The 14,183-nt window shown below is 42.3% G+C and overlaps 1 pseudogene; it reads right to left on the reverse strand.

The window, feature by feature from the left end:
* Positions 1-967: 967 nt before the first annotated feature.
* Positions 968-8,909, reverse strand: LOC146397711 (V-set domain-containing T-cell activation inhibitor 1-like; annotated as a pseudogene).
* Between the last annotated feature and the right edge of the window lie 5,274 nt (positions 8,910-14,183).

The raw sequence follows: 14,183 nt of genomic DNA on the forward strand, positions 1-14,183 counted from the left end.
TCCTGCGTGGTGCAGTGTGTTAAGAACCTGACTGCAATGACACAGGTTCCTGTGGAGGAGCGGGTTTGATCCCCAGCTAAGCACAGTGGGTTCACTTATCTAGTGTTGCCGCAGTTGTGGCGTGGGTTCAATCCCTGGCCTGGGAACTTGCATGTGTGGCATAAAAATTTTGTTTTAAAAATTTTTGAAGTATATATAGCTTTTTAGAACTATAAAATAATACATGTTCATTGTAAAATATGCATAAGACAGAAAGGCACAAAAAAGAAAAAAATCACCTATAACCCTAACATGCAGAGATAGCCAACAACTGTTGTTAATAATAATTATTATGATACTTCCTATCTTTTTAATCTGCATCCAATTAAACAAGTTGGGCTCATGCTACACATACAAGCCTACATCTTGCTTTTCAAAGTTTAAAGTAGGAGTTCCCATTGTGGTGCAGCAGAAACGAATCCAACTAGTATCCATGAGGCTGCAGGTTCGATCCCCGGCCTCCATCAGTGGGTCAGGGATCTGGCATTGCCGTGAGCTATGGTGTAGGTCACAGACGTGGCTCGGATCTAGTGTTGCTGTGGCTGTGGCATAGGCCGACAGCTGTAGCTGTGATTGGACCCCTAACCTGGGAACATCCATATGCCGTGGGTGCAAGCTCTAAAGAGCAAAAAAAACAAAAAACAAAAACAAAACCCAGTGTATTGTGAGCCCTTCTCCATGTCATTAAAAATTTTAGTGAATAATTTTAACAGTTGCGTAATGTTCACAGCTAGGTACTGAGAGAACCAGAATTACAAAAGTGTCTTGAACGCTTTGATTAATTGCTAGGCCCATATAGACTAGACCTGAAAGGTGACCAACAAACTTGGCGTGAAGCCAGACTCCCTTATTACTTCTTATATTGAAGCTGTACATCCTTGGACCCCATCTCTTTGGACTTCTGTCTCCTCACTCCTACACGCTGTAGTTAGCAGAAAATGATGGCTAAAATCCAGTCCAGACCCAACCCTCCAAGGACATCTAGGTCAGAGACACAGGAGAGTAGAGGGAATCAGCTTATGTGCAAGTTTCCTCATCAACATCATCTTCCTCCCCGAAGGAGAGGCAGGTGGGGCCACATGTGGCAGCATAGATCAGTCAGTCAGTCTTCCTGAGACTCTGGATGCTATAATATGAGGAACTTAATGTCCCCAAGTAAATCACAGTAGAGAGTACTCAGACCTTGTTAATAGCTAGTCCTGGGTTCACATCCTAGATTCTAATACTTTCAGCTGTGTAGCCTTCTGTAATTCAGCTTCTCTCAGCCTCAGTTTACTCCTCTGCCAGGTGGGATAATATTAGCATCTGCCTAAGAGGTCACTTTGGTGTTAAATATGGCATGAGAAGGTACCTAGGTCCACCCTAACCCCTAGTACATATTTGATAAATATATGTGTTCTTTTTCTTATATGCTTTTCAAGTCCTTGAATCCTTCCTTGAAGAATACAGGCACAGTTTAGAAGTAACAGAACCAACACACCAAAAATTATCCATCAAATTTTCTCTCAAGGGGCTGCAGGGTCCTGCAGCATAATTAGATGGCAATGTTAAGACTTTCCAGGATTCACAAGTGGAGCAGTGATTTCCTTTCTAGTCTCCTTACTCCCCTTCTCCAGACTAGGATGATTTAGTCTGTCCGTGCAGTCTATAATCTTAGATATATAAGTATTGGGTGGTGTAAGAAAATAAAGTACATGAACTTTGGATTCAGAAGGAATGGATTTAAATTCTAACTCATGTGCTTATTTGCCATGTCCTTGGTCAATTTATTTGCCTTCTCAGTTCACTTCACACAGGAGAGGGGCAGCAATAACAATGACCTCACAGGGTTGAGGCAGGGACATTAAATGACATATGTAAAGTGCCAGCCACATGATGAGAGACTGATAAATGGCAGCTCTGATTACTCAGCCTGTCACATCATAAAGCTGACATCCTTAGCAGCAGGAGAGAAGCCTCATCAATAGAAACAGCCATATTGATCAGGATGAAAGCTGTCAGTCCCTAATGTGTGGTCTTTTTTCAAACCCAGAGAGAGACTCTACCTCATCACCTTCTCTTGCCCCAGGCTACAAGCTTCTGTTCCCGAGTTTCCTTAAATCTCCAAAGTGCCCAGAAGTGCCTGATACATTTAGCATTAATGAATGGTGACTTGTTTGTGGTGAATACACCATGTTTAAATTGACTTACTTGGGTACTTGCAGACGATTCTGAAGGGCTAGTTGTTCACATCTGTCTCTGTTATGTGGCAGACATATTTCTCATTTAACTTGACAGGGTATTTCAGGACAGAGAACACCCTGTAGAAGCCATTCATCTGCTCCTCCAGGACTTCCACAGTACTGTGGTTGCTCAGGTCTCTCTCTGCCCGGTCCAGCCAGGTCACATTGGGCACGAGGTACCAGCCCTTAGAGATGCACGTGGCCACATCCTCATCACCAATCTCACTAAACTACACCTGGGGCATTTCAGAGTCTGGTTGGAAAAAAATAAGAAAACAATTAGTTCCTTTTTTTACTTTAGCCCCAAGGGGATCAGGCTAGCAGAAATCTTGCTTTGAGTTTTTACATTAACCCTTATGTAGGCGACAAATCTTAAAGTTCACTGTAGTTAAAATTTCGATCCTGGTGAGATGATATCAGGACTCAAACATGTTCCTGTCCTCAAGGTCTCATCTACCATTGCTGTCTTTATTTTTGGAACCTTCCTCTTATTGAGGGGGTTCTTTTAAGGCTCTTCACCCCCCTCAGATAATCCTGCTGAGAATCACAGACGATAAGTGATTTTCAGCTCCCTCTCCCCATCTCTTCCAACTCTCACCCTGAGGAATTCTGCCAGACCCCCGCTTAACCTTCATGAGCTCTCTGATGGGGAGAAGACCGTTACCCGCGTAATCCTGAAGAGGGTGAGGACCCTTGGGGGTGCTTTTCCCTGGTCCAGTCCAGTCTCACAATTTAATAGTGAGAAAATAAAGCCCAACACAGAGCTCTTCTCACCAAACCACACATCATATCTCAGAGTTTTCATGTAACATTTTGTTTTTTCAATATTACAATGAGTTTAGGCTAGGTTCAGTGTTTGCGGGGGGGGTTGTTTTGTTTCGTTTGCTTGTTTGAATGAATGCATGATGTAGGCAGGTATAGATGTAACACTTTTGGTTCAGAATAACATTTTTTAACTAAGGTGAATTGACATTTCAAATACCTGACTCACATGATGGGATTAAGAAGTACCTATAATAATTTGAGTAGGAGAGGAAAAGTGAGAACACCAGAAGAGAAAATTTACAATTTATCTTTGTGAACAGAGACAAAGCTTGAAATCAAGTTGATCCAATAAATTCCCTTACCTTCTACTATTAGCTTAATTGTACTTTGGCCTCTTCCATTTGGTGTGATGGCTGAGCACTCATAGATAGCTTCATCCAAGAAATCTACATTCCTTAGTAAAAGTGATAGAGTCCCCTCAGAAATTTCCTCCTGGTCCACAAAGACTCTTCCCTCATGCAAGGAGTTTTGGTCCTCTAGTTGCTCTGTGTTATTGCAAAACAGGTAAACCAACTTCGAGAAAACTTCAAAAAAGTCATAGTACCTGAAAAAGTGGTAATATTCTTTATCATCATCTACTTCGGATTCCTCTTTCATGTCCTCCTCTTTCCCAAGAAAATTCAAAATTTTCTGTGCCCTCCACAAAGGAGAAATGACAGGAAAGGGTAACATCAGTGAAGGGGTGGGCCCATAACTCTTCTGGAGACACTGAGGCTGTCAAAGAAGTAATGAAGCTAGCAAAGTATTAATATATGATCACTGAATCAGGTAAGGTTGAGTAGCAGATAACATAAATCACTCTAGCTATGTCAAGCAGAAAGGGAATTACTGCAATGAATTAGACATTTACCAAATCACTGGAAAGCTGGAGGTATGAGCCCAAAGAAGGGCTCGAAAGATGAGACATGCAATGCATGTGTTCTTTCCTTCCCTGAGTTATGCTAGGCTCAGAACATCACGCTGAGCTGGTCCTCCAATGGAACTGCTGCCTCTGCCATCTCAGGGAGCTGGTAAATCAGGAAGTTATCACTGCAGATATAGGCTCCAGAGTCAAACTGCATCTGCTAGATTCACACTGGGGAAAGAAAGGATGACTCTTACACCATCACCTTTTTCCTCACTTTAATCAGTTGCCAACTTAGCCCTTTAGCAAATGCATCTGATTGGCAGAACTTACATCATTTCCAGAACTGAAACTACAAAGGAATCTTAGAAATGTAGTTTTTAATTCTCTAGTCTCAGCGGTCCAGGAAGGCATATTAGAAAGGCAAAAACAGAATTTCAGTAAGTCAGTCTATTCTACCTGCCACAAATATCTACTGGTCTGGGCAGAGTTACCAACAAAGAGGGCTAAGGGCTATGGGGAATATAGCCACATATTATGTACTATTCAGAGAATTATGACCTGGAATAGACTCCTGATATATTAAGAGCTGGAAGAAAGCTTAGAGACCATCTGATTCAATCTTTTCAAACTATTTTCCCCAAAGCCCACCTCGATGTCAGCCAGATGAAAGACCAAATCAGTGTGACCTCCATTCCTTTAGCACTTCAATTGGAACAAACTTTCTCTAGTTTACTTTCTAAATTGGGTTTTCAAGTCAGAATTCTTCTGTCAAATGTCTCTGCTGCTGAAAGACAAAATTGAAACTCAGAGAGCAAAGTTGCTCAGGGTCACAAAGTAAGACACTGGTAGCACTACAGAAAGAAACAAGACCTCTCAGAATCTAAAAAGAACCTTTCGGGAATTCTCTTGTGGAGCAGCTGGTTAAGGATTCTGCTCTGTCACTGCAGCGGCTTGGGTCGCTGCTGTGGTGCTGGTTTGATCCCCAGCCTTGGAAGTTCCACGAAGCATGGGTGTGACCCCCTCAAAACAAAAAGAACCTTTTGGTTCATAGTTACCAAACTTTTGAGCCTAAAAGCCTAATTAAGTTCCCAACCTGAGTAAGACAGATTAATGAAATTTCTTCAATATGAAAGTAGGAACTTCAATAAAAAGACAATCCTTTTTTCTCCTAGAAACACTATGCCAGTAACAAGCATCAGAAGGGAGGAAGAACTAGTCATTGTGAGCCTAAGTAAGGATATAGTTTGAGGTTAAACAGAAAAAAGAAATAGGTGAGGCACTAAGAAAACCCAAATGGTGAAAGTTAATAGGCAAGGAAGCTTCTAAGCCATTAGCCCAGCAAAGAGCAACCAGAGAGACATCTGGTAAGAGACATTCCAGCTGAATCATAGATGCAATCCACTCATTTTAGCACTGGCAACCACATGGCTATTAATGGAGTTGGGTGTAGACTGTCCACTGTCCACAGAGGGTAGGGACCATATCTTAACCACCCTGTTTCACCAGTGCCTAGCATAGGACTTGACACAGTAAAATAAAATATCAGGTATGATGGTTAATTTTACATGTCACCTTGACTGGGTCACAGGTACCCGGATATTTGGCAAAATATTATTCTGGGCAGGTCTGTGAGGGTGTTTTTAGATGAAATTAACATTTAAGTCAGTAGACTAAGTAAAGCTGATTGCTCTCTCAAATGTGGGTGGCTATCATCCAATCAGCTGAAGGCCTGAATAGAACCAAAAGACCAACCCTCTCTTGAGTAATAGGGAACACCTCTGGCTGTTTGAGTTGAGACTCCAGTCTTTTCCTGCCTTCAGACTCAAATGGAAACATAGGCTCTTGAGTTGTCAGCTCTTGGGCTTGAACTAGGCTTTCCTCGGTCTCCAGCTTGCCCACTGCACATCTGGGGACGTCTCACCTCCATAATCACTTGATCTCTTTATATAGATTTTAGTTGTTATGTTTCTCTGGGAAACCCTAACTAATACACCAGGCTACATTTATTGTTTTGCCACGCACTAGACATATTCTGCGAGTTTTTCCTGAACTAATTCATTTAATATGCATACTAACACCAAGGTAAGTACTATTATTGTCCTCAATGTGCTGCTGAGAAAACCAAGGCACAGTGAGGTAAAGAAAGTTGTTTAGGGCTTTCAACTCACTCATATAGCTAGTGAGAAGTAGGGCTATGATTCAAACCTCGCAGTCTGGCTCCAAGGCCCTCCATCTGAACTGGGGTCTTTCTTCTAATAGTAGGTGCTAATTCTAAGTTTGATGAATGAAAAATATGACTAGTGAAATAAATGACTGAATGAATATAAAGGAAGACACAGAGGAGAATGGAAAAAAGGAGGCAGTTCCCATCTTGGCTCAGTGGAAATGAATCTGACTAGTACCCATGAGGATGTGCGTTCGATCCTTGACCTCTCTCAGTGGGCTAAGGATCCAGCATTGCCATGATCTGTGGTGTAGGTCACAGACACCGCTCGGATCCTACAATGCTGAGGCTGTGGTGTAGGCCGATAGCTGCAGCTCCAAATGAACCCCTAGCCTGGGAACCTCCATGTTCTGCAGATGAAGCCCTAAAACAAAAACAACAACAACAAACAAACAAACAAGAACCCTGAGTGCTTTCCTATTCAAATTGTTATTTGTCTGACATGGTTATAATCAAGAAGCAGTGCATTACAGGGACAAAAAATCTTGGTAGATTTGTAAATCCAAGTTCTAGTCTAAGTTCTCTTTACTAGTCGTTTGGAATTGGGCAAGTCACTTAATCTCTCTTATGTCATAGTTTCCTTATGTATAACAAGGGGAGGAACACCTGCCCCAGGGTTGTCATGAAATACCTTGGGAGCCTAGGGACTGTTTTTATATGACATGGTTCAGTCACTTACCAGAGGAATAAAAGGAGTGGACCAGAAGTGTGGACCCCTTAGTAAGCTGCCCCTCTTCCCAATCTCTGTCATAAAAATTTGTAGCTCTCTCATGAGGAGTCCTTGATTCTAGCTTCTCAGGTTATACCCTGGAGATCTTGCTACAGCTGTACCCTCTCTGGCCCCAAGGGAAAAGGTCTCAGACTCAGGAATCCAAAGGCTCTAGCCGATGAATCATGAAACAGGATATGTTGATGATGTAATTGGTAATATAAAAGCCAGCTTCTGACTGATGTGTCTGCAGATGGTCCTGCTGGAAATCTGAATAAGTCTTTTGTATATATCATTGTGTATTGTTTCTAGACCTTTGTATCTTTAGCTTCCTAAGTCCTAAGAAACTGAGGCAAAAGCTCCACAAAAAGCTAATAATATGGGAAGACGCTTTGAAAACTGCAGAAAGATACTATATCTAAAGCACCTAATACCGTACCTAGCATCTAGTATTAGGTTGTCCCTTTTGCTATAAAATGTAATTTGTCATTAGAACCAACACATCTTTCACTTTCTCACTTACACATATATACCCTTTTTTTTATTTGTGTGGGTTGTTCCTGACTACGAATGGATTACCATCTCACTTAGCCTCACTGCTTCCTTCTACACACACACACACACACACACACGCGCGCGCGCGCGCGCAGTAATCAAGCATCAAAAGTAAAGAGCCAATACATATAATCTGGGTGGACCAGGACTTTTACTAAATCCTGAGCAGATGCCTGGATGCATCTCCTGAGGATGCCTTCCAACCACTGCATCTTTAAGAGACTGGCAGAGCTGTGTAGGTCCCTGAGAGATTGCATATAACAGAAAACTGTAAATGTATATGAGCACCTTCAGAGTAGTTATGTTGCAGATTTCATATACATGCTTTTTTAATTTTTTAATTTTTTATTTTTTATTCGTCTTTCGCCTTTTTAGGGCCGCACCCCCAAGGCATATGGAAGTTCCCAGGCTAGGGGTCTAGTCAGAGCTACAGCCACCGGCCTACGCCAGAGCCACAGCAACGCAGGATCTGAGCCACATCTGTGACCTACACCACAGCTCACGGCAACGCTGGATCCTTAACCCACTGAGCAAGGATCGAACCCACAACCTCATGGTTTCTAGTCGGATTCCTTTCTGCTGAGCAGCAATGGGAACTCCTATACATGCATTTTTAAAAAGAAATTTTTGCATATGTACTTTTGGATAGCTAAATTACATTAATATTTTCAACATCTATATACTGTTCATGTCAACATTTTTTTTTTTTAGGGCAGCATTTATGGCATATGGAAGTTCCCAGGATGGGGTCTAATCAGAGCTGCAGCTGCTGGCCTATGCCACAGCCACAGCAACGGCAACCTATACCACAGCTCATGGCAATGCCAGATCCTTAACCCACTGAGAGGGGTCAGGGATCGAAACTGCATCCTCATGGTTACTAGTTGAGTTTGTTACCACTGAGCCACAACGGGGATTCTTCATCTCAACATTTTTGACGAATAGAGTAGAAAAAGTTATACAAACACTGTGTTGACTGCCCATCCAGATTTTTCAGGACAGAGCTGATCTCAAATATTCTGTGACACCATACTCTAAATCAGCACTTGTCAGACACCTGAAGTAGAGAGGACTATTTTGATTTTTTTTTTAATTGGAGGAGTTCGAATTGTAGGATATAAATAAGTGTTATCCAGATATGGCCTTAAATGGACAAATCAAATTGGGAGTAGGGGGTGGGAAGGCTTTTCCCATTAAAAAAAAATGAAAATAAAATAAACAATAATGCTTTACAATTTGAGTCTGTTTCCCATCTGTTCTTCACCATTTCCTGTGACACAAGTACAGCATTGTTACTCCCATGTAAAAAAATGAAAAGACTGAGGTTCAGAGAGATTACATCATTTGATTTTTTTTAAAATCCCCAAATCATTATTTCCCTCACTATCCCCAAAGTTGTTTCAGAAATACAAAGATTTTTTTGAAAAGTGACTCACCTACATTATGAATAAGTAGAAGTATGTTGACAGTCACCAAAAAGAAAGACATTCTGTAAGGAACAAAAAGAAAAGCAGGCAAGTTGCTTCAGCTATAAAAGAGTGTGAGCCAACATAATCCAGCCCTCATCCTACTGGGTCCAAGGAAGTCCCCCATAGACACCTCCGCCAGTCCATGCCCACCAGATGCACCTTAGCAGAAAGAGGCTTCCAGCACTTCAAACTTCCATGTGGAATGGTCCACTGAGTCAAGTTGACCCAGGTGAGCCTTTGCAGGTTTTTTTGTTGTTGTTTGTTTGTTTGTTTTGTTTTTTTGTTTTTGTCTTTTTGCTATTTCTTTGGGCTGCTCCCACGGCGTATGGAGGTTCCCAGGCTAGGGGTCGAATCGGAGCTGTAGCCACTGGCCTACGCCAGAGCCACAGCAACGCGGGATCCGAGCTGCGTCTGCGACCTACACCACAGCTCACAGCAATGCCCGATCGTTAACCCACTGAGCAAGGGCAGGGACCGAACCCGCAACCTCATGGTTCCTAGTCGGATTCGTTAACCACTGCGCCACGACGGGAACTCCGCTTTCTTTATTGTTTTTTGCCATTCTTTCCCAATATATACCTTCTTTGTTTCTTTCCCCCCACTTCCATATGCCTCATCCCATCTCCACCATCCAACGAAACTTTTCCTAATTGCAGGAGTCTGAAATCATCTCTTTTATCTGAATTTTCATAGTATTTGATTATGCGCTATACAACACTTACCAAACGTTACTTAATATTTTATTTTATTTAACTAATTTTTAGTAATTGAACAGAAGAGATAAATGAGTCCCTTCTCTTTTTAAAAGTCAAAGCACAATTGATTAACAATGTTGCGTTGGAGTTCCCATTGTGGCGCAGTGGTTAACGAATGTGACTAGGAACCATGAGGTTGCAGGATCCATCCCTGGCCTCGCTCAGTGGGTTAAGGATCTGGCGTGGCTGTGAGCTGTGGTGTAGGTCACAGACATGGCTTGGATCTGGCGTTGCTGTGGCTCTGGCATAGGCCAGCTGCTACAGCTCCGATTAGACCCCTAGCCTGGGAACCTCCATATGCCTCAGGTGCAGCCCCCCCAAAAAATAAAAATAAATAAATAAATAAATAAATAAAATGACTACAAAGCCCCTAGGAGAGTGCCTGTCACTGAGCAGACACTCAGTAAATGCTAGCCTTTATATTTGATTATCCCCAATAATCAAATATACAATTCCAATGTATAGTTCAGTTTCTTACACATGAGGTGTTAAGTAAGTATTTACAAATGAATAAATAAGGGGACTAAAAGTATTTTAGCTTGTTCATATTTGCTATATATGAAAAGGTAAATAACCCAATTATGGAACATAGGCTGAACAAGTGGGTAAAATAAAAGAAGAATAGCCACTCAAGTTCCAAAAAAATCATCAAGGAAAATACCTCACCAGGTTTGAAAAAACCCCTATATGAAGTGAATTCAATGGAAGTCATGAGGATGTTTTTACAGCAGTCAAAGACACCCAGATCCCAAAATGCCATGTCATTATTTGAATCTTCAAAATAGAGCCTATACTTCAATAAAGACCGGTTTGGGGAAAGGTACTCAGGAAAGCTTAATCTACCAATTAATATTAATTGATCTATCAATTCTACAGGAAGAATACGCTGAGGCAGAGGAAGGAATTGCTAATAATCAAACTGTAGACCTTAAATTACAAAACTGTCTGCAGACTCTCTCTAGACTCCTGTAAATAGAGGCTGACTCCTCCTCATGATAGATTGAAAGACTACAGCTCCCTCTGCCTTCAGTGTTGCCTCGAACAGAGAGTAACTGTTGTTTGAGATCTGGACTACGGTTGGTAGGAAGATGGCAGAATTTCAAACCATCCCAGGCCAAATTGGATGAGCCGATCTGAGAGGGATTCAGCAACGGAAATAATCCAAACCCCTGCATGCCAGGCTAAGCAACTGACCTTCATCTGTAATGAATGAAGAGACACAGGGTTTGGGGAGACAGACGAGAGTAAGATAGTTATTTTGAAATAATGATATTTAGAAAGGTTATCTGGGGAATTCCCATTGTGGCACATCGGAAATGAATCCAACTAGGAACCATGAGGTTGCAAGTTTGATCCCTGGCCTCACTCAGTGGGTTAAGGATCCGGCATTGCCGTGAGTTGTGGCTTAGGTTGCAGACGTGGCTCAGATCTTGCATTGCTGTGGCTGTGACTGTGGCTGGCAGCTGTAGCTCCGATTCAACCCCTAGCCTTAGGAACGTGGGTGCGGCCCTAAAAACAAAACAAAACAAAACAAAAGGTTATCTGAATCAGAAATAGTTGGAATGGAAGTAGGAGTTCAGTTTAGGGGGTACAAGGTCTTGATATAATTTGGAAACATATAGGACAATAAGCATAAATCTTGGGTGTCAAGACAAGGACAAAAGAGTTCAGACTAAGCTCTCAAATTCTAATCTCCAAAACATGACCTGACCCAGAGCAGAAAACCACGTTGATGCAGGTAATTGTGCCATTATGAGTAAAGATTATTCTCAACTTTGTTTCTCTTCACCTTGATAATGACCTAAAATGTGGGAGAGAGGAATGATTATAACAATTACTGCTATTACTGTTACTGCTAATAATAATGATTGCCACTACCTACAGAGTATTTGTCTCATGCTAGATACTAGGCTAAGCTCTTTAGCTTTAACCCTTATAATGAACCTACAAAACAAACAATATTCATCATAATCAGATAATGAGACAAGACTAAAGAGGTTTAATAACATAATCGAGATCAAGTAAGAGAAATCTGATTTCCAGAGGTGGGATTTGAAAGCCAAAGCCCACACTTCATGTACTTTGGCCCGTTGCCTCGAAAACTGGTGCAGTTTATGAAAGGACTCTTCACTCAGCTTATTTCTTGTTTTTTTTCTGCGGTCAACTGGGCAATAGCAGCCATCCTAGTCAAGCATGCCAAAACCTATTCATGTATTTATTTCATTCACTCACTATTTACTGAGTGCCTACTTTGTCCTGGGGGAGTTGCTAAGGTAAACAGACACAGTTCCTGCCCTCAGGAAACCTGGCTGGGTGATCTGGTCTCCTTTTTTCAGTAACATTTTAGTCAGGAGACATATCCTGACACATAATCAATCTGACCCAAAATTTTGATAAGTGGGCAAGTACGAATATATTTTCCCAATTCCCCGTAATCCATCTCCCTTTCCCTAGATAATGCGTCATGTTGTCTCCTTTTCCCTTTACACTCTGTGGTGCCCCCACGGCCTCCCTGGCCTCTCCGACAGCTGGCCACAAGACGGGCTTCATCACTGTGAAGGCTCACAAGCCACCAAATCTCCCTCACCTCCCAGAGGGTTTTCAGAACTCTCCAAGCTGATGGGTAGTTTCAAGACCCACTGTAGTGGTGAGGGCTGCTGCTTTATTTAGACCCATCTAGCTTCAACAAAGAGACACATCCATGGTAGCTGAGATAGAGAGGGTTATTATAATGAGCAAGGGAGGGATCCTCCCAGTACTCTCAACATATCTTCAAAACTTTCTACCAGGTAAGGTCATGCTCTACAATTGAGTCTATTTCCATCTTTTCCCCCGTTAATGTCACAGATTTGTGATCTTAACTCTATTTCTGAACCATATTTGTTTTTTCTTTTACATTACATTCCTGTCAGTTTATTATTTTTTTTAATCATAGACGCATTACATTTTAAAAAGGATAAAACTGAATTTTTTTTTTTTTTTGGTCTTTTTGCCATTTCTTGGGCCGCTCCCGCAGCATATGGAGGTTCCTAGGCTAGGGGTTGAATCGGAGCTGTAGCCACTGGCCTACACCACAGCCACAGCAACTCGGGATCCGAGCTGCGTCTGCAGCCTACACCACAGCTCACGGCAACGCCAGATCCTTAACCTACTGAGCAAGGGCAGGGATCAAACCCGCAACCTCATGGTTCCTAGTCGGATTCGTTAACCACTGCCCACCACTACGGGAACTCCCGTATTATTTTAAACATTTGCAATTTTCACACATTAGGTTCCTGCCAGAATGTTATCTTGATCCCAAGTAAAGTCTACTTTTTAAAAGGACCCTTTCAAAACAGGTTTCAAATTCAGGACACTCCATTGGTTTTAAAAACACTCCATCCCTGCTTTAAACTCACAAAGTGTATCCTCCCATAACCATAAATCAATCAGAAATTAAGTTAAAGTTTGGCAGGAGGTAAAAAGCATAATTTCTCACACAAATAACCGGCAAGAAAAAAGTTAACTTTATTCTTTTTAGGAAGAAAGCAATTTAATAGCACTGGTTATATACAATCGTCTAACATTTTTATGCATAAGCTTTGTAAAAAAATACACTAAATATTTTCATTTCTATCCATGACTTTTCAAAATTATAAAAATTTCAGAAAAAAACCGACTTTAGGGTAAGGGCGAAAACAGGTTTAGAAGTACTACATGAAAGCCAGAATCAGGACTTTTCCAGTTAAATTGAAGTTTTATCCTGAAGTAAAATCTCAATGCTTTCTGGGTTAAACTGATCAATTAATTTGAGCTATTTCAAATTAACGAAAACTCAGCCATGGCTCCCAAATTCATTTCCAGCCACTGCAACTTAAACCAAAAACCACAGAAGTGCTTCTACAGCTAAAATGGTGAAATGTTCTTGACACACATTCCTTTTAAAAAAAAAAATCCTCTAGGGCAAGCAGGCCAAGGATTAGCCATATTTTTTTTGGATGGAGAAACTGAAATCAAATCCCCTGTCCGAGGAAACAAAGTTATTTAACAGCAGAACCCGAGGTAAGATCCAAGAGTCCCGATTTCTAGTTCAGCTGCCTTCGCACTTTTAAGTCGGCTTGGTCAATCCCGGGACTTTGAATTCCCGGGTCTTGCTGTCATGCAACTGAATCATCACTAAAGTCCTGTGTCCTCGCTGGCTCCCGCAGACCAGGGGCCCCCACTCCGAAACCAGGGCCTCAGAAGGCGGTGCACCGTCACGCGCGAACCCTCAAAGCCAAATAACCAAACTGTCCTCGGACTGTTTACCGAGGCCACCCTGGAATTCGGGGACAGGTCACCAGACTTCAAGAACTATAGAGCACGACTGCCCGGACCCAGCCGGGCTCAGAGAGTAAGCCGAGCACTGACTGCTCTCTGCCCCCGCCCGGCTCATGGGATCCTTGCGGCGCGCCGCGCGAGACGGAGTCCGGCCCTTGAGCGGCGCGCGCACCCCGCCTCCTAGCGTCGCGTGACTCCGCGGGGGGGGAGGGGGGCCGGGGTTAGCGCCCGCCCGCGCC

The sequence above is a fragment of the Sus scrofa genome, chromosome 13, assembly GCF_054392235.1.
Source record: "Sus scrofa isolate SSC_HxYL_T2T_F1_AM1 chromosome 13, Sscrofa_HxYL_maternal_Yorkshire_Landrace_v2.0, whole genome shotgun sequence".
NCBI classification, from domain to species: Eukaryota; Metazoa; Chordata; class Mammalia; order Artiodactyla; family Suidae; genus Sus; species Sus scrofa.